Source organism: Falco naumanni, chromosome 6, assembly GCF_017639655.2.
Source record: "Falco naumanni isolate bFalNau1 chromosome 6, bFalNau1.pat, whole genome shotgun sequence".
NCBI classification, from domain to species: Eukaryota; Metazoa; Chordata; class Aves; order Falconiformes; family Falconidae; genus Falco; species Falco naumanni.
In genome coordinates, this window is record NC_054059.1 from 89386565 (window position 1) to 89409752 (window position 23188).

The 23188-nt window shown below is 47.9% G+C and overlaps 1 protein-coding gene and 1 long non-coding RNA gene across 2 annotated transcripts in view; one reads left to right on the forward strand and one right to left on the reverse strand.

Annotated features, from left to right (window-relative positions):
- Positions 1-14656: 14656 nt before the first annotated feature.
- Positions 14657-19342, reverse strand: LOC121090803. The gene is made up of 3 exons (XR_005828730.1): positions 19074-19342; positions 18261-18352; positions 14657-17817 (listed from the first exon to the last, which is right to left on the reverse strand). It is a non-coding gene; the product is annotated as an uncharacterized LOC121090803 (long non-coding RNA).
- Positions 19343-22515: 3173 nt separating this feature from the next.
- Positions 22516-23188, forward strand: part of SERTAD2 (SERTA domain containing 2) — an 80111-nt gene continuing 79438 nt past the window's right edge. The window contains exon 1 of the mRNA XM_040598500.1: positions 22516-22944. The gene's annotated coding sequence lies outside the window, so the exon portion shown is untranslated. The remainder of the gene's footprint in view (positions 22945-23188) is intronic.

The following is a 23188-nucleotide window of genomic DNA, read 5'->3' on the forward strand; positions in this document are numbered from 1 at the left end:
AATATTTCTCCTGCCATCAGGTCTTGTTCATTCAAGATGCCTGGGTTGCTCAGGCTCTCCCAGCAACCACAAGAATACCCCGCCAATCCACAGGGATTTCCTATAGCACTGTTTTTACAAAAAAATTAGAATTTTTAATCACAGAAAAACTGCTTAGGCCAGCGTTCCATCTGTGTCAAGCCTGGCTGGTTTTCAATCAATCTTTTGATTAAATTTTCAAGTTTTGATAGAAAAGAAAGAAGGATTGAGTACACTCTCTAGGAAAATTTCATAGGGAAAAATTTTGCCTTTCAAGCTAACCAGCTGTAATTTGCCCAGAGCTGATCCACACTCACAGAACTTCTTTGATTTCTGGGGATATTTCTAGTTTTTGTCTGGCTACTTTTCATGGTTTATTTAAGGTGTTGTTGGCACGAGTGAAGTATTTCTGGGCACTTTTTTTAAAGCTTTTAAGTTTGGGGTTTTTTTGCTTTTATTCTGGAAGCGTTCACATGCCCAACAGCTGACAAGCTGTTTCCAGCTCTAGTGGCTTGTCCAATAAAATATATTAACATTCCCTACGGCCTTGATACATTTCTGGGATGCTCAGAAAAATAAAGAGCTGGCATTCCCACCTCAAAGTCTCTTACCAAATACTCTGTTTGACATGTAAAAACCCCGCTGTCCTTAGGCATCTGTAATTTAAAACTGAGGGGATATAATGTACTATCCCCTTCAGTTCCCATTGGGCCAGATTCAAGTTCATCTCCCCAGTAGCTTCAGGAGTCCTTTGGTGCAAAGTCCATGGCTTCTTGTTTTATAATTATAAGCCACTTCTGAAAATTTTGCCTGATACCACCCAACAGTCCTTAGCCCAAAGGAAGGTGTTTTGCAAAGTTGTTTTTTTCCTTGCAATGCTTTTTTTTTTTTTTCTTTTTTTCCAGGTGGTTCTTTTTTAGGGCAGGGAAACATTAGCATCTTTTTGAGGTGTTGCATGCTGGCAAAAGCCAAAGTGAGGTGGTTCAGTGGTCCCCCAAGGCAGAGGGACAGCCCTCCCAGGTGGCCACAGCACATCTGTCGGGAATTTTGTGCATGGTGGCCCCTTGGGTCTGCAGGCATGCAAGCCCAGCCAGCTGGTTGATCAACATCAAACCAGCCTCATCCAAGTAAAGTCATTTTTATTTATTATAAAGACATGACCACTCTCCCCCGCTGCCGGCAGTGGGCACAGCTCCGTATCCTCTCCACCCCCCTCCTCCTCAAGCCTTGGCTGGGCCCTGAGGTCCTCTAATGTTTGAGATCTTCCTTTTGATCTCGGATTTAGCCTTGAGAAGAGTAAACTCTCTGCAGTCTGGCTGGAGCCGGCCAGGAGCTACTCCCCAATAAACATCTTCTCCTTTGTTTTGCCCGGGAATGTTATCTGGGTCATTGTTTCACCTTTCCTGCTCCTTCCAGCTCAAGGTAACCCGAAAACACATATAAACCATAACACCGGGAGCTCCTAGATTGCAGGGTCTGTGTTCACCTACCCTTTGGATGCCTGCCTTGCCTTCATCATCCTATTTTCCACCACGTTGAGAGCTCGTGAGATTACTCACTCCTGGTGGCGAAGTCTCACCAATCCCCTCATGTGTAGGATTTGCTGGGATAATTCTGCACAGAGGATGTGGCCAGATCCTCATCCCTCTATGGTATTTGGTGGGGAGTTAGGATGTCCCTCATCCACCCGAACAGAGTCCCGGAAAAAAAAACCCAAACCAACCCTAAGGCTCAGCTCCATAACAGCAAGCAGGTCTGTAAAGAAAAAATAAAAATACAAATTCAGAGAGAGCTGACTTTTATTTCTCTACTCAGTTTCGCGTTTACTTCTAACATCAGCACTCACGGCAGGGCTCCTTCTATATAACACACACACACACCATGCCATAGATAATTACACTCAATTGCTAGTGTTGGTGGTGCAGGTGTCTGCCAGGCTCCACCATGATTATGGCACTCGGCCCGTGAGCAGGTCCACCATGCATGGTCCAAGCTGCATCCCGAGGATGCTCTGCTCCACTGGCAGCTCTGGGAAAATCAGAACCACCCATGATCTGTTCCAGTGGGATGCAGAGGTCTGCCCCAGCATGCAGGCAACTGGGGCCAGTAGTTATCTAGGAGGTGGGAATAGTCCCTTTCATCTCATCAAATTAACTCCAAAGGACAAGATGGTGACAGAGCCGAGAGCAGCTGAGTTTATCACAGCTTTTAATTTAGAAGAAACCGGCTAATGTGCGCTCTGAGAAGATGGATATGACAGGAGCCAGGGTTTTAGAAAGCATTCCCGATTTTTCCAGACTTCTCAAGACCTTCCCATTACCTTTTTTTAGCCTCATGGAGATTGGCAAGGGCCAAAGTGGGATGGTGGTGGAGTGGCAGCCAGGGAAATGTAGGAGGGACTGGCTGGCGGTCCTCCAACCAGGACAGGGAGCACGGAGGCTGGTGTAACTCTTGCCCTGTGAGGATCTGCAATAGATAACCCTCTCCCATGGGCAGGGGATTTGGTGCTGGAGCTGTTGTTCCCGTGCTCACCTGCTTTTCTCCCCCAGAAAATGCCCTCTGTGAGGGAAGGACCTCACAGAGCTTTCTGAAGGCAATGGCCTGGCCCCAGCAGATAGTGGAGATGCCAGGTTTGCAAAAGCCTCTAAAGCGGTTTTTTTCCTTCCTTGAATGGAATACGAAGAGAATTCCTATTTCTCTGTCTTATTTTTCAAGACCTTTGCTTGCTCTTAGATTAGTTTTCCAAATGGCCAACGCAGCAGGAAGTTTAGCTAGGGCTCGGTGTTCGCCCCTTGGAGTACAAGCTGGGGCAAGTGGGCACACGATAACTCATTGCTTCCCTGCCTGGCTGCTCACTGAAGGACCTGCTCATCGACGCACACAGCATCAGGAATTAGGGCTTTATTGCCAAATCATCCTTCATTCTTGAAATCCTCTACCCCAGCACCCTGAAATATCAAGAGATATATGCTAATTTTGGCGATACCCCGAGATGCGTTCACAGAGCTTGTTCACGGAGTTTATCTGTATCACTTCAGCCAAAAATTGTCATAATACTTCTTGGTAATTATTTGGAAAAGCCACCTGCCTCTCTGCACAATGCGCCTGTCCTGCTCTTTTACTGGCAGCTATAGGAACCAGATGCCAAGGTGCAGAAGGTAATTTCCCCATGGCAAGGAACACTTGGCTCTTCGGCAAACTCAAAAGACCATCATGCTGACCAGCCTCTCTGGTCTTGCTTTCGGTTGTCCATGAGTTGGCAGTAAAATTTTGCTCTTCCAGGCACTTTCTGTCTTCAGGTGACTTTTGAATGTAGAGGATTTGTTGCCTTGCCCGAAGGACTTGGTGTCTTGAAAGCTTCTCAGCTTATCTGTGCCATCCTTGTTTCTCAGGTGAACTTTTTTGCTATCCTCTAACCTAACCACCCTTCTGCTGCTTACAGTGGCCTGGTCTTTCTTTGTAAAAAGTTTGTTAAGTACTACACCAAGATTTGCTGACCTTTCCCCCCCGCACCTCACTTTTGCCTTGTTTGTCTCACCCATCTTCAAGCAGTTCTCTGAACAGCCTAAATAAAGAGTTTTGTCATCCTGGGTGGCCCTTGTAGTCAATGGCCCAGAAGACGCAAGAGACATTTCTCCCAGCCGGAGTTATAGCTATGGGGGATTGTCTTCTATAGGGTTTCTCTTTTGACTGAGTCTAGGTGAGGCTTCCTAGATGCCAAGATGGTCATCACGGTCCCATCTTGGACAGCTTAGCGATATGCCATTAGCTAACTTGTAATTCACTTATGCTCTGATGATACCAAAGATGCTTTGTCCAGACCTCAGCCAGGCATCACACAGGTATCTGGGCTGAGATCTGGGCTATGGACAGGGTGGGACTCTCCAGGTCTCAAATGAGAAAGATTTTGTGGATATCTGCTTTGGGGATGCAGGAGGAGTTTAAAAGAGCCAACAGCCACATGAGGTGCAACGCAGTGAAGAAAGTCGCCTTATACTGATGTTATTTTTTGGCTGATGAAAAATATGCCTTCTGTCTTCTATCAAACACACTGAAATGTAGAGGTATTAAATTAAATAATCTTCTCCTCTTTTTTTTTTCTTTTAATACCTAGCAGGTTTTTTCATATATTAACATTTGCTATAGTGGAGTGGTGAATTACTGTGGTAGAGCTGAACTGCTGTGGCTTGAAGAGTTTTGCAAAAATAGTTTTTTTATATTAGACAAACATGGAGTTTTGCTTAGTCTGAAGTAGCAGTGAACGAGGCAGAAATAAAAAACTTGGAAAGTTAAGAGACTGTGCGCTCTGTTCATTTTGCTACTTATGTAGGAGGCATTCTTGATTTTATAAGAAACCTTCTTTATGCCCCTCCTTAATCTGATGTTGTTCTTTGCTAGGACCTGGAACATGAAAATGAAAAATAATGGACTGTCCTGCATCAATTATGAGACATTTACACTTTGAACACAGCCTGTTGCTATTATTAATCTATTATTAATCATCCTTTTCCCAGTACGGATCAGGAAAACCAGGCTGCTTTGAAAACAAGCTTCCCCTGCGTGTTGATGGAGTAGGGATACTGGATGTGGCTTGGGATCCACATCTTGTTGCTCCTGGGGCACCTCCTGCCTGTTCCTCCCGCCTGAAGGGGAGAAGAGGAGCCCAGGAGCACAACTGCCAGGCCAGAAGTCACAGTCTTCACTAGGTTTCCTCCCCAGATCCACCAAGATGCTCGTGCAGGAGGGTTTCTCCCTTGCAGCTGTCCTTTCGGCAGCTCTAGCTGAGCAAACAGAGAGGGCCCACCAGGTCCCTATCACAGCTGTGGGCAGCAGCCCCGGGAGAGCAGGTCAGCGCAAAGCTAGGTGTGGGATAGCTGCTCTCGTGAAATGGCTGCGGGTTAAGCGTCTGAATGGAAAAACTTTACTAAGAGGTGTATTGTGCTGCCTAAAAATAGCTACCACTTCTTTATCCAAACCACATCCCTCCGGAGAGCTCCAGTATTTAAGCACATTTGGATGCTAAGAGGAATCCTAATCAGTGAGACATTTCTCTTTGGCCACAGACCTCTCTAAAGTCACTGGGAAGCGTCCGCAGAGGCGATGGGAGAACTTGGCCGGCACCCATGCCTATGCACGGCAGCAGCCAGTTTGCTGTTTTAGTGGTTTCCTTTAATTGGGGTGACCGCTCGCATGCAGAGAAGCAAATTAAAATCCCATGAACTCAGCTATATAAGGAAGCTCACGGCTACGTGGACAAGGCTGAACGGACTGACTTGAACAGGAGGCATCACTTGTCACCCCACCCTCTGTCCCGTAGGAGAAGATCCCCTCCAGACACCATGTTTCCCTTTCCAAGAGTGTTTTACCTGGAGGGAAGAGGCTTCCCAGCATGTGATGTCTCCCTGTGAGCTGCCCATGGCATACTGAGGAGACCACGACCCACCGCACGGAGCCTGTGCCTCCAATCTCACTTCTCATCTGCCTCCTGCATCGGCAGGAGTCCCGCATCTCCCCCTCCAGCAGGTGGATGGGATTTTGAATGGGAAGGGTCAAGGTCCAGTTGAATCCAGGAGCTCCCGTTCCTCCACCACCCTCACCCTGCCAGGGCTGCCCTTTGTGGAGCTCAGCTTTGCTCCTCCCACAACAGCAAGCGGTTCAAACATTACTTAAAAAAACATAATAAAACTGTCCCACAACAGTTCCACTCTCTAAAGCACCTCTTTTTCTTCCTTCCCAGTGACTTTCTTTCTTTAAATTTAAGATGGTGCTGGTCACCTTTGCTCCAAAAATACACAAAGCTGCTGCATAACTATTTTCCAAATAATTAATCTTTCCAGTGGAATAACTTAAAGCCCCACGTTTCCTGCTATGTTATACAGCTGCAATTTGTAATGAGAGATCCTGCGCTGTGCTACGTGGGCAGAGGGCCAAGGACGTGGCGCTTTACCTACACAAGAGCCCTACATAAATAATCCTCAGCCACAAGTTAAACAGTTAGGTACTGTTCGGTTCAAGAGAAAAGGAGAGGGAAAACAAAAGCCTTTCTTCTGGTTGTCATTTCACCGTTTTGTGTTAAATTTTCAGTGGTATTTTATTTTATTTTGTAAGCTTCGGGGGCTGGGAATGCTCCCTATTCACGTGCCAGGGAAATACATGCTAAATTCCACCACCAAAAAGCAGTTTTATTGATTCATTCATGTTTCAAACAAATATTTTTTCTGCCATAAAGATTATAGCCTCCTATACTGCTAGGATCTCAGGATATGCCAAGCGTAAGTGTAGCGCTCCTTGCTTCTCTGCTCAAAACCAGGCTTGGGATGGAAACCATGGGAGATGGCCAGGAGATAAGGCCAGCACCCGGTGCCCTGGCTGGGACAGCCCTTGCAGGGCCACGAGAGCCAGGCGTAAATCACAGTCTCCCTGAGACAGCAAGAAAGGATGCCAGGAGCCGCGCTGGTCCCCTGCCAGCTGCTGCACAGGGGCAGCCCCAAGATGATATAAAGACGCCGTTGGCAAGCCTTCGTCCCTCCTCCGCCTGGCACAATGGGCAGCACCGTCACGCTGGAGTATGGGGGGTCTGGACTCCCGAAATCTCTGAGTCTCGCTTGCCACGTGCATTTTATATATCCATAATAACAGCGTCGTATGTACTGGGCCGGCGGGGGGGATGCAGGGTTTAGCTGCAACAGTAGCAGTGTTTATAGGTGTTATAAATCATTGTCGTCATCAGAATCATGCATACTGCTGTTATATTTTCAGGATAATAGTGAGAAGGACTGGGATATGGCAAAAATCTGTTGTTAATCATTGTATTCGCAAATTGAGGGAAAGCATTTCAAAGGCTTACACCCCCGGGCTCTAATGCAGCAGAACACATATGCATGGTGTGCATGCTCACGGGTCAGATTCCCAAGGCTATTTCATCCCTAAAGACAGAGCAAGGAGCTCAGCAGAAGCTGGCTGTAGGATGGGAAGGTCTAAAAGCATCTAAGCCAGTTCAGCACCTAACTCCCTGTGCTGTCAGTGGGATTTTAGGCATCTATTTGCACTTCCAGGCCCCTAAATACACTCGAAGCATCTAACCAGTGGTTAACGGGGGCTAACATGAGGGGGGTTGGGATGGAGTGAAGGATGGGTCCCGTGTAAGAGCAGGCACTGGCTGCTTGCCTCCTCTTTTTGGCGAGGAGATGAGGATCTGAGTGCATTCCCTAAAATCACAGCTCGCCCAGCCCAGTGAGGGAGCAAGCTGGGAAAAACTACTTCCAGCACCTCACAGATTTGCAGGATATCCCTATTTTGGGGGGTACCGTCAGACCTCCAAGCAATGGAATGGGCTTGCAGGGAGAAGCGAGTGAGGAGACCGGAGGCTGTGGTTTCCCCTCGGCCCCATCCATGGCTCCTGCTCACACCGATGGGAATTATCCCAGGTGACAGAGAAGAGGCAGGTGCCCCTGTCAGGATCAGTCCCAGCTGGTCGATGTGCTGTCCTGGTGTCTGGGACATGTGGCGTCACATCAGCCACAACATACAGGAGTAACCCATCAAAAAGGAAACTATTCGAAATTAGGCAAACAGGAGAACAGCTTCCAAAAGGCGTGAAAATTATCTTGTTTCATGCTTAGAATAACCCCATTACTACAATATCCTGAGTGAATTATGCCAAACTTTCCATGCGTGCATACACACACAAAATCCCCTTTGGGCTGCACAACAACAGTGAGAAATTTCAGAATGGGAAGCTCCTGAAAAGAGGGAATTTGAATGAAAAGTGTCCTTTGGAATGTAACTACAAAGTGGATATCATCATGCTTTGATATTTATAATGGCAATTGTTCTCCTCATTGTGAAATACATTTCTTTTGTACCAGCAAATTCTTGAAAAAAGCATAATTTTGCACACATTGTGCATTAGGAAACTACTCAAATTAAGACCTCTTTGAGATGCTGATCAATGCAGTGGCTAGGAAGGCCAGGAGAAAAAAAAAAAAAAAAAGCAGCTCAGAGATGGAAAATTATTTCCTCCTGGCAAAAGAGGGTTATTTATTGTAAATACAGACGGGGATAGCTTACACTGCATTATGTGTCTTAACTTTTCCTATCTGAGACCATAGCTGGTGGATTTTCACCCAGGCAAGAAGCCCACAGAGGTAATCACGCTTCAAAAGCATTTTACGTCCTCCTTGCACATGGGTAAATACCCCACATCCCATTAAACTCTGGGCGTCTAATGGAGCTGATACCACAGAACTGGAGAAGTGATTAAATCACAGTTGTCGTTACCGTGTCTCAGTGGCCAATCGGGCTGTGATGACAGAAAAATGAAGCCCTTGCCAGCAGGCTGTGGAAAGAGATGGTCAGAAAAGAAGAATGAAACGTCACCTCGTTTCATTAGCTGGCTCTCGGCAGCTAACGAGAGGTGTCTATCCCATCAGCAGACTCATCAAAATTCATAGGTGCTTCCTAAAGCTACCAAAATATTGAGAGGTTTTACTAGAAAGACCTCCTTGCTTTGTAGAAAGCTAATTTTGGGGGGCTGAGAGTGCAGATTCTCCAGGAACCGCCAGGCACAGCTGTGACCTCTTGGTTTCAGCAAAAATAAATAGTAACAGAGGGGAAATGTCTTGGAATTAACATCATGACCTAACACGGGTAAAATCAACCCTTTGGGGTGCAGGGTGGATGCAGTGCCTGTATAATCAGGTATGTTTGACTGGTGTGTGAGCACTGGGCTGCCCCTGCTCCATCCTGGGCTGAAATCCTGCTGGTGGAGAGGGACAGGCTGCAGGAGCAATTAATGGCAGTTGAGAAGAAGCCTAACTGCTAGTGATGAGCCGCCAGTATCAGCAAGTAAGTTCACAGGGGTTATTTTTAGTACCGCTACGGGGTTACTTTAGAGATGGGAGTGGGTGAGCATGCTAAGGAAGGATATGCCTTGTGAAATAAGGTGGCAAACTTGGCTGAAACACTGTGAGGCACCTTTGGGGTCAGCCATAAAAGTATCCTCTCACTTTCTTCTTTTGTCCAGTTGAACTTTTTAGAAAGTTTTCCTACAGAAAGGCACTTGCTCAGTCCTCAAGTGTGTGTCTCTCTCCTGACACATTCCCCTCACTCCCCGTTCAGTCCTGTACCTCCTGCAGAAACCAAATTCAGCGGATGGAGAAGGGACCCAAAGGCTGTGTCTATGCCGCTGGGTGGGATGTGGGCCTGGCAGAACTGCCTGGCTGTTAGCCGGTTCCCTGGCTCAAATGCTGTAGATGCTCTCCTGGGACAGACTCTGGCTGAACTCCAGCACTGCTGGCCCCCATCCTCCCACATTATCCCACTGAGGTTTTTCCACCTGAACACCTTCATGCCACCCCCTGGGGCATTCAGAACCCCCTTCCTGCTCACGCCATGAAAACCTCTTGTTGGCAGGCTGCAACAGAGACCTGACGCTATTTTAAATACTGGGGGGAAAAACCCAAACACACACATGAAAAACAGTAAGAATGGCTTTGCACTATATGGGGTGCTGCACCGGGAACACACAGCCAACCTGGCGTTTGCCCTTGGGGCTGAAGGCTGCTCCCTGGCTCTCTTATTGAGCAATATATGAGATGAATGCACAAAAAAAAGCTTTTCCCCAAGGTTTTGGGTAGAAGACCTCCACTGAGGGAAAAGCTAATGAGCCAACATTTCCCTGTCTCCTCGGGGAGCCCCACAGATTCACGGTATTGCCTGCATTGGGAATGGCTCGCAATACAGCTGGGCGCTGGTTTAGGTGACCAGCAAAACACCACATGTTTCTATTGCTGCATTTTTAGCGCAATCACAGCCTAAGCAAGTGCTGAGCAGCAGCTGCAGGCACGTGGGCTGCACGGGCAGCCTTGGCTCAACTGGTGGAGCAGCATTCGAGGGACCTCCCCAAGACGCAGGCAGCCCATGAGCTCCCCAAGCCCCTGGAAATCAGACTAGCAAGCAGGGGGCTGGCTGGCCACCCGGGCGAAAGCTGCCATCAGTGGTGCTCCTGACTGAGCATTTCCCATGGATGGCGAGGGTCGGAGCTAAGAGGTTGAGTCCACCCAAGTCCCTGAGCCAGCCTACAGGCAGATCTCACCGTGCCAGCATTCAGCTTGTGCCTGGAAACCACTCACAAGCAGTGTCAGCACTACACTGCAAGCAAGGGTGCTGGTCCATGCTATGCTTTCAGTTTAATGGAAGTATTCTGGTTTTCTGTGAAGCTTTTTCTCACAAGTAATCAGTTTTCCTTCCTTTTTTTTTTTTTTTTTTTTTAAATTTATTTAGCATCTTTTCTTTTTCAGCAAGGAAAACTGCAGAGGGAGAGAGAGGCCAAAGCAGGTGAATAAACAGAAACCAACATGCTTAAAAACCTGTTCATGAATGTTTTCTGTTTCAAAGCAAAATAAGCACAGAATAAAACATTGGACTTGCATGAAGTTCTTAACTTTTCCTCATTCTTGCTCGCAGTTTCTTCTTCACGTGTGACAAAACCATGAGTCCACTTTTTTCATCAGAGTCATCCTGAAGACCACGTACCACCTGGAAATAGCTTCGTGTCAGCACAACTCTTCTTAGACACCAGAGCATCCCTACCAGCAAGTTGCCCCAACCCTGGAAAAACTTCTATCAGCTCTTGCATGGAAGAGACAGAAATCCAGGGTGAATTTGACTTTATTTCTTCTACCGCTTACAGAAATTCACAGTTTGGGTAGTTTCCCCCATGTTTGAAGCAATGGGTGGCAAACAGGCAGAGAAGGCTGAGGAAGAAATGGAAAAGGCAGGACGAGAGATCATAGATGGCTCATGGAAAGGGACATTGCAGGAAAGGTGATGAATTGGTGAAAAAAAAAAGGAAACCAACCAAAAAGTAAAATAAACTTACAGAAACATGGAAGAGTTCCAGTAAAGGGGGAAAGAGAAACAATCTGGAAATGGCAGGCAGCGATGTGCATGGTATATTTAGTTAAGCCACTGGCACTTTCCTCTGGTGGGAAAAGTGACAATTGCAGTGTTTAGGTTTTAATCCAACGAGGGAATTTCAGCGTGGGCTTATTTTTAAACATGTGAGTAATCCTCATGATTTCAGTTCAGGAAAGTAGATCCCAGCTCATATCAAGCCTGTTGCCAGTGTGGACCTCACTGTTGAGAAAAAAAGATGTTTTGAACCTCTTTTACATCACGTTTTGTTTTTCCCTGTGAAAAGATGTACATATCCAAAATTACTTGGGAGGATGTGGAGGAGGCTGCTGTGAGATGGGGAAACAGGGTTTGAGGTTTCCCCGGGACGGGAACGGGTCTGCCTCAGGAGGCTGCTCTTGCCCTGGTTGCGTTTTGCTGAGAGCAGAGCTGGGGACCGAATCAGGCTGATGGAAATATTTTCAGCATGATGGAAAAACACAGGCAGCCGGTGGGACATGGGCACCCAAGACATCACATCCTCACAAATGGGATGTGCCTGGTGCAGAGAATCCATGGCAGGGCACAATCAGCTCCATCCCAGGCCCTAGCAACCTGCGTGGAGCTTGGCTTGGGTGCAGAGGGATGCAGAAGAGTGTGTCTGAGGGTGAGCCTGGCTCTCACACTCAGAGCTCAATTTATAAGAATTATATTTTATATGATGTAATATTATTATTATAATAATTTATTGATTATTCCCAAATCCACTGTCTCCTCTTAAAAGTCAACCTAGGCAGAAGTTTCACATCAATAATTTTATTTGCTGGGATTTAGGGTGTCTTTTTGGAGGGGAGGCAAGATTGCTAGTTCTTTCTGCACCCATCCTTTCAAAATGCTCACAAACCCAAGTGCTTTGAAGCTTAAACTTTTCAGACATTGAGAAAAGAGTGATGCTTGGAGTCAAACACAGCTTGGGAGTGAGTTGGTCCTATGTGGGGACGGTCCCACTCTCTCTCAGTGGCATTTTATCACTTGCTACAAGCACTGCAGCCTCTGCTGACACAGCAGAGCCCACCACGGGCTGATCCTTAAATGCCAGTCACCTCCGTTGATACCCAAACAGATTAACCATCATCCTCACCCTCCTGTCTCTGTGCTGGGTTTTGTACTGACAAACCTGCTGGGTGTTCAAACACCCACAGAGAATTGCACCTCTTCTTGCAGAGGCTGCCGTTAGCCAGCTCCACGCTGCTCCCGGAGCTTCAACATCTGGAAATGCAGGAAATTAGGATGCCTGGAGGGGTCTCCAGTTGCTGGGTGCAGTGTGATTTCACAGAGATGGTTGCTCTGCTGGATATGGATGAGGCACTGGTGGACCCCACGGAGATCCCCAAATCTGGGAGAAATCACCAGCTTCCTTGAACAGCAGTGTATCTCATGGCATTGGCTCGGCAGAGAGACCTGTCTGTGTCAGCCTGGCATCTTCTAGTTTAACAGGTCAATTTTTGAGCAAACAGACCCAGGCAGGAAGAATTTGCCTGTGGGTTACTCCACTTCTTTCCATCGGGTTGACGTGAGCGATTTCCACAGTGCTCCGTAATGAAAAATTTCTTTTGGAGGACGGTTGAAACCAGTGAGATTTGGCTAGTCTGTCCTCACCCTTTTATTAGTGGCATCATAACTCACTGAAACCGGTGTCTAATAAGGAGATCCCCATTAACTGCACTCCTACAAATACACATCAAGATGCATCTGAGTTTGCAAAACCTTCCAAGGAGCAATGAAGGAATACAAAGCAGATGGGGAAGAGAAATGACTGATAGGAAGCAGGTCAGGATGCTCAAGAAATACTGCAGTGTTGCAAAAAAAGGGAAAATGACTGAAGTCTCATTTTAATTAGTATCAAAAGTCCTCCCCCTATTTATGCAAGCATTTTATACTGCGTTAGATAGAGGCTCTTTGCAAGAAGTGCTTTACCACAGCTTGCTGCTATGGGGCCGATAGCTGGAGCTCAGAAAAGAAAGCACCAGGTCCTCCAGCACCCCAGCCCTGAAATCTGGATTTGACGGCAGTGTTCTAAAAAGACCAGGCAGAGCAGTAGCCTTATGTGTGAGAGGGTTATCTACAGCGGTGAGGGGGGTGGTGACAGGCGTGGGGAATTTGCGTTAGAAATCCCCTCTAGTGTCCCTCAGACTTTTGCCTTTAGTCACCTTTGAGAGCAACATTTAACCCCATGATAAGACATCGCTGGCTGGTAGCACTGAACCATCCTGCCCGTCTTGCCCAACTTACTCCACCACCTATTCTTCCTCCTCTGACCCTTACTATGGGGTGAGGAGGAGTGAGGTGGGGGAGAGAACAGCACGGCAGGACTTCAGAAATCCCCCCAACATCCGCATCAGGCTGGGACACAGACCTCAGACGCCCATTTATTCCAGTAAGAGGCATTTCCCTGGTGCCAACTGGGCAGCCACAAGAGCAAAACCTAGAATAAGCTTTGCAACACCCGGGCGAGGCGGGGAGGCTCGTAGGACGCGTGGCTCGTTTCTCCCCTCCTTTTTCCCTGAGACAAGCTGCAGCAGAGAGCGCCAACCCCCTCTGCACCTCCCGGCCCCCCTCTCCCAGCGCCGTGGGTGCCAAGCCCAGCTGCTCAGCTCTGGGTGCTGCTGCAGCTCCCGCCCCTGCTGGCACTGCTGCTGCCGAGCGGAGCCGGGGAGGGCCGTAATGACGCACCCTATTGGTATTAGAAGACTTCACCGGCTATTTATAGGCCCCCGCCGACCGCAGAAGGCTCTCGGCCTCTTTTTCTCCCTCCCTCTCGCTCACTGGCTTTAGCTCAGTGCAGGAGGGGGAGCAAAAGAAATGCTGTAAATAAACCAGTGGGTCCAAAAGCACGACATTCCCAAGCACAGCAAAGTTGCTGCCCCTCCGTTATTGAAATCACCCAGCAGATTCAGTCTGAACAAATTATTTCCAGCACACCAGCTTTTTGCTCTGGTGTTCCTTCCTCCCAGCTTTTCAGCTTGGATTTCTTTTTTTTTTTTTTTTTCCCTTTTTTTTTTCTTCTTTTCCCTGTCTTTGCACAGTTTCACTTTCCAGTTCCTGGCATTGGCTTGGCTATTGCTCAGCAGGACTGGATAAAGCCCAGAGAGGGGGAGACCTCTCTATTGAGCTTGGCACACTTCCCCAGTTCCCACCAAGTGCTTCCCTGCGTGTCTGTTCCCAATACCCAGGCCGGTCCCTGACCCTTATTTTGGCCCATGACATATTCTGACACTCTCCTGACTGTGGGGCCAGGCTACAGCTCCCACGCACAACTCTGAGGGACACTGAGGGACAGACCCACCGGTCCAGCACTCTGGTCACCCACGCGTCTCTCCAGCCCCTGCCCTATTTCCGTGCCAGTGGGGAACAAGCCGAGCCGCAGATGGAAATGGTACCCATGCATCGATCCTGGGCGCTCCTGCGGCGTGGATAACCACAGCAATAAGTTCTGAATCACTGCTGCAGGAGCAGTCTGCCCCAGCTCGGGGGAAAGGCAGCACTTGGAAATGTGAATAAAACATTCAGTACACCTGGGTATGGACAGTGAGGTAAACACAATGAATAGTGTCCGCAGCAGAGGCATGATGGAGAAGTAAAGCCATTTATAATCACTTCAGTGGAGTGAAAAATAGAGGTCACTGAAGGTGCACATCCATTCTTTTTTTAACAAAACAATGCTGATTTTCAGAATATTTATTTGCAGAAGCATTTCTAACAGAAACACTCCCACCTGCACGCAGGCCCTCGGGTTTACAACAGAGGTAAGACAGGACAACTGTAGGAATTAAAATTGTAGCAAGACATTTTCCTTCTGCTCTTACTGAATTAACCATTGCTCTACCTGAGACTCCACCCCTGCAGCTCCATCAGCACCACAGAGATAAAGCAATCAAGGTGTGTGTGTGGGATCTTCTGGCAGAGGTGAGTCTTATCCTGAAGTAAATCACTTTAGCCCTCTGGTTTTGTATGGTGCCCTGCTCCATGCTTATCTGTTGGGACTTGCAGGCTCCCGGGAAGTCTCCTGCTGCTGGGGAGGGCTGTACAGCACCAACCCCAGCCACGTCCCCCCAGGGGGTTGAGCCTTGCAGTGATGCTGGCAAACAAATAACGGGCCCAGGGTCCTTCTCCCTGGAGAGAAACCGCATACCCAACTGCAAACAGCTAGTCCCAAAGCTAACGTATTATGTGTTTTATTGTTATCATTATTATTATTATCTTTAGGAAATAGTTTATTGGAAAAGGACACAGGTAATTCAAGAGCTATATTTGAACTCGGGCATGGTGCTTAACATATGGCCTCAAAACAAGAACACATCACCTTCTCTTTGACAAGCCCATCCCTTTGCAACTTTCTGATTTTTAAACCTTGATATGCGAGAGGCTCTTGCTAAAGTTGTCTTACTGGGAGCTGTATCATGACCTGGTCTTACGGGTTGTGTGGGACCAGGCCTGAAAACAGGGTAAAATAAAATATTATTTTTTTTTAAATAATTTTAAAAAGAAAATTATATTTTAAAAAATTAAAAAATAATCTTATTACCACTGTGCAACTCCTTCAGAGGTCTCACAAAATTGCATTGGCTGCCCCTGCTAAGGTGAGCAGGCGGCCACCAGTTAGAAAAAGTTGAGGGGAAATGTCCTGGTGCATGGAAAGCACCCCTTCTCCTCTGGCCATGCTGGAGGGTGCACAGTATGATACCGAAAAGCCACGTCAACCATCGTCTTCCCTCCTCTGCAGAGCAGAAAGCCTACAGACCCTTTTTCAGAGGCAGATCAGCCCGTACAGATTCCCCTTGGATTGCCTCTTGCACGTATGGATTACCCTCAGCACGCCAAACGCTGTGCCACAACTGACAGTCAAGACACTTGGATTCTGCATCCTTCTCAACGTGGAGATGTTCCAGCCCTGCCTTGAGAACTGCATGGTCACCCTGGCAATGTGAGATAAGCCAGTAAGATTTCAGAATGCCTCTGGAAGGCTGGTTTAAAAGCAAATCAGAACCAACAGCCTACACAGGAAAATTTTATTTTCCAGTTGTTGGTTCTTCAGTTTTGGAGATGTACATTCGTAAACCATAAAAGCAAATTATCCCTTTGCGGGCACAGATCCAGCCTTGACCTTTCTGCAGCATAATTAAAATGTAAAAGCGCTGTGCCAGATTGCCATATGACTAAAATTGTTCCCTTCATTTATACCCTACTTTCTGCCAGCACCAACGTGTCAGGAATTGGTGGTTGCCACTCACAATAAATATCTGGTAGATCTCCTATAAAAATCCTGTTTGAGGAACTTGCAACTTGAGTTCAACAAACACCTCACAGGATATAACCTTCCCTTAAATTCACCATGCTTGTCCACATGCAGCTTAATTTTCTCAAGCTGTTGTGTTTGAAATTTTCTCACGGGATATTTCCTACAGCTAAATCTTGTTCTCATGGACCACACGAAAGCAGCCTGGCTATAAGTACTTGACACTTGGCATCTGACAGAGAAATTGTGCTTGGTTCATTGCTATTATTTATTGTATTTTTGTCTCTGCTACTCCATCCCTAAGCAGGAAAACCCATATGACTTCTGCCCTGAACGAGCTGTAGCCAGATGACAACTGGCAATACTGAGGTGCTGCAGGTAACCTTAATGCTTCTGACATGCTTGGTGCGGGAAGTTTGCAAATAAATACCCATTAGGCATTTAAGAGGCCCATGTAGAAGTTCTGCTCGTTTCTAGAATAAATGTAGGGGAAAAATTAAAAGAACATATTTAAACTGTGGTTTGGACTTTGGACTTAAAAGTGAAGCATTCAGGAGTGTATTTTAATATAATAAATGTTACATGGTTTCTAGTAATGGAATAATACAAGCAACTCTGCACATTACACATCCATGTACTAGATCAAAAATGTTCATAAACCAGGCAATAACGCTATTTGAGCAGAAGGACTTAGAAGATATTACTGAAGTCATTTCAGTTTTAAAATTACAGGAAAAGTTGGTGTTTGACCATGCTGTGTGGGGACAGTGACACGGAACAGCCCAAAGCGTTAACCAACAGCAGCAGCATGGTGTAAGGTGCAGGAGCAGTTTACAAATGCGCATGTAAATGGCACGCTTTAGGGATAAAAACCATTACAGATTTTTCTGCCTTTAGGTAAAGGAGGGTCTGTTTTCTTGCAACAGGAGCTCTGGATCTTCTCTCAGTCATTTGTGAAGCAAAGAGATTGGGAATGTAATGCTAAACTGCTGGAGCATGCACATTAGCCTGCTTATGATACGGTAGTAATGACATTAAATTTAAATTTCAGTCTTTTAAACTGCACAATTATACTGCATGTCCTGTAATAAACCTGATAATTTTCATGTACCTATTTAGAAAGATGAACCTCGTTTAAGAAAAGTAAGTATATTAAACTGGTATACCTTTGATCCTGATTTTACCTAACAATTGGCAACAGAGAAAGAATAAAAAGTATCTGAAGATCTAAATGAAATGCTTAAAATGGCAATTGGCTCTCTCTCAGCACACAGTATTGTTATTTCTTTGCTAAATTCAGATGGTCTCCAAGAATCTATAAGCTCATTGCAGCTGGACAGTGTTTATAGACATATGGCAGAGGATGGTTTTCAAAGGAATTTAAATATTGCAGGGAGTGGTTTTATATTCCAGGGCCCCAAGTTTGCTTTGTGATAGTGGTTTACTTTCACTGTTGCTCAAGAAAGGAGCCTTCTGTTCAGAGGGAAATGCAGGAGGTGTGAAGTGAACAAATAAAATGTTACGTTTTCCATCCCTGGCATAACAGAGGAGTAGGAAATAGCACGGCAGGAAGAGAGGAGACTGGACGAACGGGAGACACACATGACCTGAACAAATCAGACATGTAATACTGGCTTGCATTTCCCGAGTTGACAAATATAAATTAACACTCAGTAAGATGACTGTGTTTTTGAGATAAAATTATAAAATTTTGCTTTCCATGAATACCCTCTAAAATGGGCTTAAAATTCTTTCCATAAACATTTCCAGCCACTAATCTAATTGACTGGAATGTTTTCAAAAAGCAAACACAGCTGAAGGAAATTCACTGCTTTCATTCACATGTAAGTGAATATTTGCAGGTTTTTAAAGGTATTCCCCGAGTTTGATAACTAACTAAACAACTTTATTTTGTAAACAGCTATTGTGCTGAAAAAAACCCAAACAACAAGCTCAGAGGTCTTTGCGTGAAACTATCTACCAAATCACCTCAATTACGCTCAAAAGAACAAGTATTTTTAGCAAGCATTCCCTTGAACACGATACATACCTTCTGACGCTCCCTGGAAGATGCAGCTCGAAGTGAAGTTTACGTCACCAGGGCACCTGCACGGGTATCAAAGATTTCTGCTTGAGATGCACCTGGATGCAAGCAGGGAGAGATCAGGCCCCTCTTTTGGGCTTTGAAACCTCAAATTCATAGGCTTCAGGGGAACTACTCTCCACTTACAAGGATAGGAGAGCTGCATCAAGCTCCTGGGACCTCACCTGGCTACAGGCACACCTTGAGCAGGCCTGATTGCCTGAGCTCCTTTTACTTTGGGTTTTGTGGTTTGGTTCTTTCTCCCGAATGACTTCTGTAGCAGCAGCTGTGGAAACCTTCGTGCAAAGCCAGAGCCAAACACAAGATGCATGACCTTCTTCCAGAGTTTTGCACCACACAAATTACAGAGGGGGAGCTACTGAATTTCCAGGCCAGGGACAACAAGCATCCGTACTGAGCTCATCCTTGTCTAAGCAGCACTAGTTTAGTCGTAAGCAGTTCTGAAGCAGTTTGAGGAAACGCTGATTGCTAAACCCAGCCTAACTGAAGAGTAGCTTGGCTCAGTTCAGCTGAAGCAAACATGCTCCTCGACAACTGGCTCTAAAACAACCAAACTCACAAAACCAAAAACAAACCACCTCAAACGGAAACCTTCGGCAGCAGGCTGTGTTTTCAAACTTTTCTCTCTAACTGTGAAATTGAGATTTCAGAAGTAAAAGCCAAGATCTCCATCTAATCGCTTCCTTGCCAGCACTGGCCCTGAAGAAAAACTCTTGTATATTGGGAAACCTGCAGCACCGTGATGATATGAAATATTACCTTGGTTGCTGTCTCTGGAAGCGCACGCATGCGAAGCCCCCATAGTAGGTTGTAGCAGCAGAGCAGAATGATTGCTTGTAGACTTTAACCCTCCAGAAGCAATCGTGCCCAAATTCACGAGCTCAATTTCTGTCTCAATTCCCTTAGAATATTGCTGTTAAAGAAGATACAACTACGAAAGGACAATCATCTACCCTTAAATTCTCACCCCTTTCAGGTCTTTAAAGAGGATGTGTGTGTGTATATATATTTCTCTCTCTATCATTGAATGGTAATACTCTTTTCTTTATTTTATTCACCAAATTGCACAGAATCTGATGCAAAGCCCTCTTTTGTGCAGCGTTCAGAAGTTGCTAAGCACAAATCAGTGCACGAGCACTGCTGATGGTTACAGAACCTGCAAGTATTTTAACCTCTTACTATGGCAGGAAAAATAAAGAGACAACAGATCTCATATTCTCTGCTTTTGCCATCAATTCAAATATGGGGATCACTTATAAAAATCCTTTGTTATTCCCAATGATTAGCCAATATGAATCCCTTACGCCAAGGCAACTGCCTTGGGTTTCAGTGGAAACAGGTCTGTGACAAACAAAATGCACGTTCATATTCATAAATTCTAATGCAAACAGCCAATCACTCAGGAGAAGAGCAAAATGCAGTACGTGTAAAATAAAATGCAACAGAAGAACAATAGGGTGGATTCAGTTCATTCTAATCCAAGAGCAGTTAAAGCAAGAGCATTTACAATAGCAGAGCTCAGCAGATTCCAACACGAAAGGAAATATTAGTCAACAAATCCTCAAAGTTTTATGAACACGCCAGTCGGGGTGGGGAAGCCTTCAGATGCTTTCAAAGCAGACTGAAGAAACAGGGAAGATGTGGTAGTTATTAAACATTATTTTCCCAATAATATCTTAGAATGGAAGGGTTTATGGCTTCATGCAGCTGATGAGCAGAGCAGTGCCACTGCCCAAGGACTTCTGCATGTAAGAAACTCCCTGGGCCCTCAGCATGAAGAAGGCTAATTTCTTACAGCTCATTCTGTGCCAGTGCTAAATGCTCAGGAAGGCATAAGTTCCCACTTCTCTTTCTTTCATGAAAGAAAAAGAAAAATCCCACTCAAATCCTGCACGTCTGTATGGCACCATTCCCCCCCCCCCCTTTTTTTTTTTAATTTTTCATTACATGATGGCCTTACTGGTCTTATTTGTCCTTCCCCTTTCACACTAAAGCACTCTGAGCACCGTTCATCCTGGATTTCTTGCAAGACACTGCGGATGATAGGACAGCTGGCAGGATGATGCCTTAGATGCTAAGAGACAACTCTGAAGGCCATTTCTTTGGTGTGATTTAACATTCCTGCTTCAAATGAGCAACTGTGAAATCTTCACTCCAGCTCCCTGGATCTCGATAAAAGCAAGCAGGAAAAAACTGTAATTAGTCCCATTATTTCTAAAGTGAAAACCAAGAACAAATTATTGCAGGTTATAGTTTTTCAGCTCTTCCATTACTGTGGATGCCAAAATAAGAAAAAGAAAAAAAAACCAACCCTGTATTTATAGCACTCTGTCCAAAGAACAAGTTTTTAAAGCAAACAAAACTGTATTTTTGCAGCCTGGGAAAATGCCAATGTAGTCCCTTATTCTGATAGCATTATCTCATTATCTTACAGAAGTCTATCAGCTATTTTATGCTTTTACTGAAAAAAACCCAGGTCTTATTTTAACAGTTTGTATGTAGAGATGAAGAGGTGACACACAATTTGAGTATCTCATTTCCTTCACCAGGATTAAATTTTTGGTAGGGCTCCAGTATTTGTTGGAAACTCTTTACAGGCAGTACTTCCTCACTCTACCCAAAATAAATTCCTCCAATACTAATCATTTGTGAAAACAGTGTTGCTTTTTTACACCGATACTGCTCCTATTCGTCAATCCCCCCCAGCAGCACAAAAGAAACTGCACTTTGAAATGCAACTGTCAGTACTATTACTTTTATTTTTTCATTCATCTGGTCAAATTTTGACATCACACTGGAACTTGAGATGGGCTTTGTTCTCTAAAAATATCAGACAAAAAAAAAAAAACAAACCCGAAACACCCAAAAAACCAAACCAAAACCAAACCAAAAAAAACCCTCAAAAAATCCACCCAAGAGGAAAAGGTGGACGAGAGAGCTGGAAATACTCAGCCCTTCAGCCGTGACACCTGTCAAACACGAGCAAACCCCAACTTCCCTCTTCCAAACCCCGCGGTCCTTTGGGGCCGAGGGAAGCCGAGGCTTTCACAGGCCAGGTTTTCCACCTCCCACCCGGCTGCCGGCCAGCCCTTCCCTGCCCGGTGCCAGCGGGGCCGCCCCGGTTTCCCCCGGAGCAGGCCTCAGCCCCGCTCTCCTTCCTCCCGCGGGAAACGACCTTGGCTGCGCCGCGCTGCCCCGGGGCGAACCCCTCTCCGCCCCGGACATCTCCCGGCCGCCGGCCCCGCTCCGCAGGCAACCCCGGGGCGAAGCCTTCCACTCCCCGGGGTCTCAGAGGCGCCGGGCCCACTCTCTCCGCCCCGCCCGACCCCGCCTAGCTCGCTGGGGTAACTCCCGCCTCAGTGCCGTGCCCTCCCCCCCTGCGCTGAGGTAACTCCCGCCTCAGCCAGCTCGCTGCTCCCCCTCGCTGAGGTAACTCCCACCTCAGTGCGTCTCCCCCTCAGAGGTAACTCCCACCTCAGTATCGTCCCCCCCCACAACGAGGTAACTCCCGGCTCAGTGTCCTACCCTCCCCCCCCCCGCTGAGGTAACCCCCGCCTTGGTGCCCCCTCACTGAGGTAACTCCCGCCTCTAGGGCCCCCCTCCGCCGCTCGCTGAGGTAACTCCCGCCCGAGCCCCCACACCGGTGCCGCCTCGACACCCCCGCCCGCCGCCCTCGGGGCCCGCTGGATGCCCGCTCCCCTCCCCCGGGCCGCCCGCCCTCCAGCTCCAGTCACGCTCGCTCCCTCCCCCGCCCTCCGCGCTCTGCGTGAGGAGCTCCCGGCGAGAGGGCGGGAACAGGCTCCTCTCCCCCCCCCCCCTCCTCCCTCCACCTTCCCCCGCAATCCTGATTGGGTCGCGCCTCGACGCCCATCAAGCCAAGCCTCAATTCTGATTGGCCGCGGCGGCAGGCCAGTGCACAATTCCCGCCCCGCGGGGTGTCCCTCCAGCCCTCCCCAACACTTCGCGGCAGTGTCCTCAGAAGACTCATTGGGCGGACGGGGCCGCTCCACCGCTGGCGGCAGATCCGCGCGTTCATTGGCTGGACGCCACGCCAATCCGCTGGACCGCGGCATCCTGTAGGCTGGCGGGGCGCCCGGGGGGGCGGGGCGGGGCGGTGTCCTCCCCCCCCTCCCCGGTCCCGCCCTGTGACTAACTCCCGTGTGTGAGTCACGGCGCGGCCCGTCAGCGCCGTTAAATGCCGTGTGCGGGCGGGCGGTGCTGCCTGGGCTGCCCCGGCCCCCTACGCGCGGGTGGCCGCCTCCCCCGCCTCCTCCCCCGGTACATGGCTGGCGGGCCGTACTTGTCACGGTGTCACATCCTCCCCGCCGGCTGCGGCCCCAACTTCCCCCCCAGCTCGGCTGCCGCCGCCGCCCGGGGCCACCGCAGCGGCATGGGATAGAGCACAGCCGCCTCAGCGCCCCGGCCGCCGCCTCCGTCGCGCAGCCCGGCGCCTCGCCGCACGCTCATTTTTACATTAATTTCCCCCCTCCGGTTTAAATTCTTCACCCGCGCGTACCCCCCTCCCCTCACCGCCTCCCCTCAGCGTCCCATCTTGCCGTTGACCCCCGCTCCCCTCAGCGCTTCCCTCAGCGGTCCTCAACGGCCCTCGCCGCGGAGCCCCCCGGAGCGGGTGAGTGCCGGGCACGGCCTTCCTGGGCTCGCTCTTTTCTGCCGGCCCGGGGCTGGGGAGGGGGGTTGTGTGTGCGGGAGGGGGCAGCGGGTGGGCGGCGGGCTGGGGCAGCCCCCGGTGGCCCGGGGAGGCGGCGGGCCGGGTGCCTCCGGTGCCTGCCAACTGTTGGAAAGTTGGGGGCATTCTCCTCACGGCGCAGCCTGGCACCGACCGCCGAGGTACTTTCCCCCTCGGGCTGGAAAAG